This window comes from Nomascus leucogenys, chromosome 3 (assembly GCF_006542625.1).
Source record: "Nomascus leucogenys isolate Asia chromosome 3, Asia_NLE_v1, whole genome shotgun sequence".
Classification (NCBI taxonomy): Eukaryota; Metazoa; Chordata; class Mammalia; order Primates; family Hylobatidae; genus Nomascus; species Nomascus leucogenys.
Genome location: NC_044383.1, coordinates 119,125,635 through 119,133,820, shown reverse-complemented (window position 1 = coordinate 119,133,820; position 8,186 = coordinate 119,125,635). Strand labels below are relative to the sequence as shown.

Below are 8,186 nucleotides of genomic sequence, written 5' to 3'. Positions count from 1 at the left end.
GGGTTCAAGCAATTCTCCCGCCTCAGCCTCCTGAGTAGCTGGGATTACAGGCGCCTGCTACCACACCTGGCTAATTTTTGCATTTTTAGTAGAGATGGGGTTTCACCATGTTGGCCAGGCTGGACTCAAACTCCTAACCTCAGGTCATCCATCTGCCTTTGCCTCCCAAAGTGTTGGGATTACAGGCGTGCACCACCGCACCTGGTGTTAATGTGCCTTTTATGTCATATTTCACTAGTTAAAATCTGTATATTACTTTTGAAGTTAAAAAATTAATATTGAGTTTTTTTCTTTTTAAAAGGAATGTACCTGAAAGAAGAAATGAAGAACTTCCTGAGTTAGGAACCAAACCTCTATCTCAAGCTCCATAATATATAATATATTCAAGTAACAACTGGTCAACTCTGCAGTTGTAGTTTAGCACCGTATTTGATAATTTAATATTGTGCTCTTTGGCCCAGCTAGTTCTCTTACTTTGTGACCTTTAATCCTCTTTAGGAAATAGTTACAGTGCTTTTTGTAAAACAGAATTTCTGCCTGTGGAGAAAGATTATATAGTAGAATAAAAATATTATCCTCCCAACTCCTTCAACCTTATTTTGAACCCTCAGTCCAGCTGATCAAATCAGATCAGAGTTTGGTTCTTATTAAAAGTGTTAAATTTTTGTAACTTATAACAAAGACAAGTGCAGGGAAAAAGTTTTGCAATTTAAAACATTTTGAGAATCAAAGCAAGGCTTTGAATGACTCTGGTAATAAAGTTAATGCATAAATAATCAATACAGAGGACCCTTGGACTAAAAAGGGAAGAATTAGTTTAAGAGGAAACCAAGGATTGATACTGCGTTGGCAAGTGTCCATGAATAAGAATCTTGTGCCCTGTCTCCAATTCCAGGGCCTGTGAGGGCATGAGAGGAAGGGTGATGAGCTGATGGGGGAGATAGGATTAAATACCTCATACAACTATTGTATATTTTAGAGTATAGAATGATGGTTATCATACTTTAGCATGCATCCGAATCACCTAGAAGGCTTGTTAACCCACATATTGTTGATTCCACATTAGGGATTCTGATTTAATAAGTCAGTGGTGGAGCCTAATAATTTGAATTTCTAGCAAGTCTCAGGTGATGTCAATGATGCTGGTTAGGGAACACATTTTGAAACCACTGACATAGAGGACTTGTCTTTTATTTCCCTGGTGTGCTGAATTCTGTCCATTTACCCTTCCAGATCTACTTTCTACTGTTCTCCACATTGCTCTGAAATCCAGGAGGCTGGCTGTCCCTGAGCAATATGAGTGAATCAATGGATCCCCTTCTCGTTTGGTTACCAATTGGTTTGAACTAATGGAGGATACTAACAGAGGGGAAAGAAGAGAATGACATTGGTTATTTATTCCCCAGGCCCCCCCTCTGCCCTGTCACTGCAGATTGACTGCCTCCCTAAAGAAGGACACAGAAAATGTCATGAGGCCCTCTCCAGCCTTCCATCATTGTTCTCTTGACTTGATTCTTACACCTACAGGTGGTAACAGTTTCCATTGCCTTTAGCCCTGGGTTCCTGGAAATTCCTTATTGTGTTCCGAGAACATGCCCAAATATTTATAAATAGTCTCTTTTTTAGTCTGATCAAATTAGTATTTCCAGCATAACAGATGTTTCCGGTCAGTATCCTAATACAACAGGATAAGTGGTCATGTTTAAGCGATTGCTTCCCCTACATCCAAAATGTCTTGGATGAGAAGGTCCACAATAGCTCTACTGAGTTTTTTGTAGTCCTGAACTTGAAAGCTTTATATGTCTCTCTCGAGGATGTGAGGAGAATGGTCCCGGAGGAAGGAGGTTCTTTATTATATAGTGACAGAAAGTTTAGTAACACTGCCACCAGCAGTAATGTGGAAACAAAATAACCAAGTGCATCACTTAAAACTGAATATAAGCGTGCCACTTCAAGTGCAATTCATGACCGGCCATTCTGAGCCACCAGACAGAATGCATATCCCTCTGGTCAACTATCCTCTCAAGTAGCCAAGGAGATTTCAAGGCACTGTGTTGAAGGTGCTGCTTTATTTCTTCTTGATGCATGTATTACAATGCAAGACAGATATGCTGAAGGAAGAACTATTAACAAAATGGAGCCAAGGATTGTCAAAGTTGAATATTCCCAATTCTCTAAGTGGCTAAAATTAAAATATTAAGAGATTAAGAAACTGCCCCTGGATGTAAGGATCATCTCCAGGATACTATGAGAGAAACATGGGCCAAACACGAAGCTGAGGATGTGACTATAAAATCTCTTAGGACTTCATAAAGAGCTAAGGCATTGTCTCAGAAAACCACTTGATCATACAATGGGGCTTTTGTCTAATGGAATGAACCTCAATAAGTCATTAAGTTCAAATTAAGGTTAATTTGTTACTCAGCATTAGATAACTAATTGTAGTATACTCTAAGAGCCATATTGTGGCTACAAGATTAATGATTGTCATGAGGTCCACTCAAACATCTTGCATGGCTGACACTGTGTGTCACTTAGCAGTGTAATACAACGTAGCCCAGGGACTTCCAGGAAATCAAGTCACCTCAGCACAGACACAATTCTCATAAACCTTAAAAGAAAGCTTACCCTTACAAGAATAGCTTAAACTCTCTTTATGAAAGAAACACCTGATAACTGATCTGGCCTGAAAACCTTCCCAGTCAGGCAATCATCTGACCCCTAACTGTATCCAGTTCATGCCACTGGGCTGCTCCTGCTATCTGTCTTGTAAAAGCACTGCATTAATAGCTTGAACATCAGATGGCATCTACGACTCATCTCTGACATCAATCAGACTGATGGGGAAAAGTTGCCCCTGGGGAAACTGATTAACTAGGACCACCCAAGAGCCCCAGACATGACTACTACACTATGTTGTTGAAATTTGGGTTATTTTTCATTGTTGTTTTGCATAACTAAATTTGAGTCCTGAGAATGCAAATCTGCAGCATTTTAATGCCCCAAAGGACAACACAAATTCGACCAGATCAAAACTGAATTCTCATTCTCTGTCTCATTGCATGGACTAATCATCCATCTTCTCAGTCACTATATAGTCCCTTCTTGCAACTCTCAACTCCTAACACACACACACACACACACACACTCATACTCACACTTGCACTCAGTAACTGGATATAATAGATTCTGCCTCCTTAATGATGCCCTACTTTCATTCACATCTTAGTGAAATGCTTTTTGCCTGAATTATTGCAAACCTGACTGATCTGATGGCTTAGTTTCTCACAGATCTATCCACAATGTTACTAAAAGAGTCATTGTCCTAAAATGAAATTCAGGTTATAGCCCTTTCCTTTATAAAGAACTTTATTGGTTTTCGGGAGAAAGCTCAGACACAAGTCTTGCCATACTTTGATTCCTGACTACATTTCTGCTTTATCCTCCACAGCCTTCTCACACAGATCCTTTCCTCTGACCACACTAGTTTACAAAACACATAATGTTTTCTTTCTCTGTGCTTTTCATATATATGGTATACACAATGGAGGTTGCTCTCTCTTTACTTCTCTCACTAGCTAATTCCTTTTCACAGTTTGAAACAGCACCAATATAATGTCCCTAACTTATGGGTGTGTGACATTAATCAAATTACTTAAAATTTCCGAGCCATTATTTTCTTATAAGTGAATGGAGATTATAGTAGTATCTATATTCTGGGCTGGAAGGGAGGATTAAATGAGATATTAAAAGAGTTATTAAAAGAGATAATTAAAAAGAGATATTAAAAGAGATATTAAAATCAGCATTAAAAGAGTGTATCAGAGTGTCCAGCATGATATCATTGTTTGTGTGTTTTCATAGCACCACACAAAGAAATTTCTTTTTAGAACACTGTGACCTTGTTTAAAGAGAAATGATATCAGAATGCTAAGATCCTAGGATGCCATTTGAAAACTCAGATTCATACCTGTCACTTCAAATGCAAACAACACAATCATTCTTCTCAACCAGCCATTCTGAGCCATTAGACAGAATGCAAATCCTCCGGTCAACTAAGTACTCTCAAGTATTATTATTTCCATATTTTTTCCTCTATGAACGTCCTTCCTAATTATTTTCAACACTCCTTTTGAAAACAATGTTTCATTAAAATAAATTTCACATTCCCATATTCCAAAAACACTCCCTCTACAATCTTGTCTTACACTAAAATCTTCCTCTTGCCCCAAAGCCTTTTGAAATGATGGGTGTTCATTTTCCCACAATGTGTTTATCAAAACATCACAAAGACAATATTTGCATTCTCCTCTTTCCCCTTTTCTGCGGCTACTTCTAGACCATTGCTTTTCTACATTTAGGAAAGTGAACAAACAGCAAAAAACTCTTTAAAGTTCTGGACATTTCCTCACAATGTGCTGTGTCTTTTTGGATAGAGTCTGATCTCATTTTTTATGCTTTATTTTTTGTTATCGTTTTTAAAACACTGGTAGCCTTTGTTTCTTTTTGGTGTGTTCCTGCTATTCGCTGTCATCTGCTAGTTTTTCCTCATGGTGAAGTGCTTACTTGAGTGTGTTTGTGATCTGGATTGTGACCTTATCTCCAGAGAATCTCGAGAATGTGTCTTCCTCCAGAGGTGTGTTATTTTTACATAACTATATAATTATCATAAAATTATTATAGAAAGTGGACATTATTACTTCTACAATATTGTTTCAGTTTTTGGCTTCCAGACCCTATAGAAAGAGTAAATTAAAATCTCAAAATCAAGGGCCGAAGGGAGAAGGCATGGATACAAATAACCAAGGAGACTCATTTCCCATCCTCACCCCAGGACAAAACAGACAAACTCCCATGTCATCCTCTCTGCTGTGTCAGAAAACCATGGTTGAAAAATGCCTATCCTGACAGGCAGTTTGTTTCTGATACACCGTTTGATTGAGGTTGTATCCCTGGCTTTAGGCAGAAGACTCAGAACTTCTATCTCAACATAACTTAAGGCTGAATATCCTCTTTCCAAAGGCATGTGAAAGCCAAGTCCTTGGCTACTAAGATTGAAAAATACCCCCAGGCAACTGCAAAATAAACTGACTGTTCTGGTTTTCATTTTCCTCTTGGTTTCTAACTTCCAGAGATTTCCTTATGTCTACATAGATGTGTGCTTATATGTATGTATGTATGCATTTATGTATGTATATATTCTTGCAAGGTCAGTTAGGCATTTAAATGGATATTTGTTATATTGTATCCAGCAATACAGAAGGGTTTTCAGGTTTTCTAATCCGCCATGTTGACAGAAAGGGAAGTCTTCTGGTCTATTTCACCTATTTTTTTTTCTTTATGGTTTCTTCTTACTTCTAGTTTTGGCTTATTCAGAGCTTTGACTTTTCATGGCCCCTGCTAACAACTATATTCTCTTTACCACATGAATACCATGCTTCATAGATTTCACTATTGATATGCCCAAGAGAAAGGAAGGTTTCTCCTAGCTAATGATGATTATTTCCTGCTTAAAAAGAGTTTTGCATAGCAGGCCATCATTATAGGCCACTGGTCAGACTGTAGATTGGCTGCCCCAGTGTTAGCGACTCACAAGTGGGTTCAATTAGCTATGATCACAACAGTGTGGCCATTCGTCTACAAAATGAATGCTATCTCAGCAGACTCTTCAGTGAGGCAATTCTCTTATATAGTGACTATCATTATGAAAGTAACCGTGAGACAAGATGGCACCAAAAGTGAAGAAGGAAGCTCCTGCCTCTGCAAAGCAGAAGCCAAAGCAAAGGCTTTAAGGGCCAAGAAGGCAGTGTTGAAAGGTGTCCACAGCCACACACACACACACAAAAAGATCTGCACGTCACCCACCTTCTGGCGGCCCAAGACACTGCAACTCCAGAGGCAGCCCAAATATCCTCAGAAGAGCACTCCCAGGAGAAACAAGCTTGATCACTATGCTATCATCAAGTTTCTGCTGACCACTGAGTCGGCCACAGAGAAGATTGACAACAACAACACACTTGTGTTCATTGTGGATGCTAAAGCCAACAAGCACCAGATCAAACAGTCTGTGAAGAAGCTCTATGACATTGATGTGGCCGAGGTCAACACCCTGATTCGGCCTGATGGAGAGAAGGCATATGTTCAGCTGGCTCCTGATTACGATGCTTTGGATGTTGCCAACAAAATTGGGATCATCTAAACTGAGTCCAGCTGGTTAATCCTAAATATATGTGTGTCTTTTCACCATATACATGCCTCTCTGTCAATTTCTGGTCGGGCTGCGAAGCCATATACAGGCACTGATGTTGTAACAGGGCTTGGGCAAGACTCCTGTTCTACTTATCCTTTTGAAACACTCACCCTGCCACTCCACCATGCTTGATCACTCCAGAGATCTTTGTGACTAGAGTTAGTGTCCCAGGAAAACCAGAACTCAGAACTTGCCTCTATGGTTGAGGGTAACAAGAAGCTTTACAAGAACCTCTTTTTTTATCCCTGGAAGAGGCTGTGTGTGAAACCATTGTCCAGAGTTTGAAGGGCATTAGCATCCATTTCAGGGGAATGTAGGTTGGCTGGCTTTGGGTAGCATTTGTCCTCACACACCCATCTACTATGTCCAACTGGTCTGTCTGCTTCCCTCAGCCCTTGCCCAATAAAGGAGAAGGACTTCAAAAAAAAAAAAAAAAAAGTAACCGACATAGTTAGTGAATGACCTACCTAGTGCGTACCACCTGGAAAACCCAGGAACATTACTTACACACCAAAGAAGTGTCAGTATGATAAAGCTGTGTATTCCCTTTCAACCTATTCCAACCTCATCCTTGAAGTGCTTCTTCCGGTCTTTCTCACATACACCCTAGTCTCCTTCCTCCCGTTTTCATTTCAGCTTAGCCAAAGGCTCCCCTGGGTAGAATTTTTCTCACTCCAGTAGGTTCCTACGAATGGTATAATGATGTTGTCTTAAATTCCCAGATCCTAAAGCTTCAAATCATCTCTATAGATGGTCTCTAGATCTCAGACACCATCTCTACAGAAAAATTGGAAACAGGTTGCCATTAGGTGCTAGCTTCTAAGGCCAGATATCAGCATTTTTCAACCATGGTTTTCTGACATATTGGTTCCAATAATTGTGAGATAATTTTAAATATTTTGTTATTAACAATAAATGCATAATACTTATGAGGGATTTGCTTTTATTTCATAATGTCGCTTGCATCATGATAATTTGCATTATGAGTGAAAATTTTAAAATAAAATTTTAAGCAATGTATCAGTGAAATCTCTGTAATTGAAAACTACAGACATAAAATTCACTGGAAGGAAATCAGGGAGTGAAGAGGGGTCCAAAATGTATCAAAGGATGAAGAACAAGGCTTCAGAATACACAGAAAGTAAGTCAGTTCCCAAAGCTCAGAAGCAGGAGCTCCCACAGTTGTCTCCCAGCTGGCAAAGGCTGCTGAGGACCCCACTACCAGGAGGGAGGAAAGCTAACCATTAACATACTGCTTATTCTTCTACTCAAGATTCACATTCAGAAGCAGGGCAACTGATTGGTCTAGATTTGTCCTTGACTAGAAGACATCAAGCCTCTGATTATAGCAGTAAGGATGCTGTTTTTTAAAAAGGAAAATGAATGTTGAGCAGTGAAATAAAATAAAACATGACTGCCTACATAGCAGTTTCAGTAAGCAATGCTTGTCTGCCCTATGTTTTCTTTCTTAATGGGAAGAGCAGATGGAGAGTTACAAAACAGTAGGAACCAAGTGTTCTATACAAATTCCTTTATACGAGCCCTAAGCATCACATTTTAGAAAAAGTCAGTGCTTTAAAAAAAATTATGTGTGTGATGAAGATAGCTCCTGATTCAAATACAGAAGCAAGACTAACAAGTATAATATATATGCTTTGTAAATATTCTTAAATCAGCAAATGCGAGCCTATCACTTATTATAAAACAGAAAGGAAAATAAGTTCTCTACTCCCACCTCAACAGCCTCCTTTGTTTACCCCTGATTTCTGTGGAGGTTTTCAGGCCCTCCTCTCAGTTTCTTCATGCTCAGTGCTCATTGTGTGTGAGTCATGACGAGGCTCTCAGAAGCAGGGTTACCAGAGTGGGGCTGGCATCAGCAATCATTCCTGAAGTGCCAATGGGCATGATGTGCAGACAATTCCAGGCTCTTCCTTGC

The 8,186-nt window shown here is 39.4% G+C and overlaps 1 pseudogene; it reads left to right on the top strand.

The window, feature by feature from the left end:
- Nucleotides 1–5,726: 5,726 nt before the first annotated feature.
- LOC101178236 lies at nt 5,727–6,460 on the top strand (annotated as a pseudogene).
- Nucleotides 6,461–8,186: the final 1,726 nt, after the last annotated feature.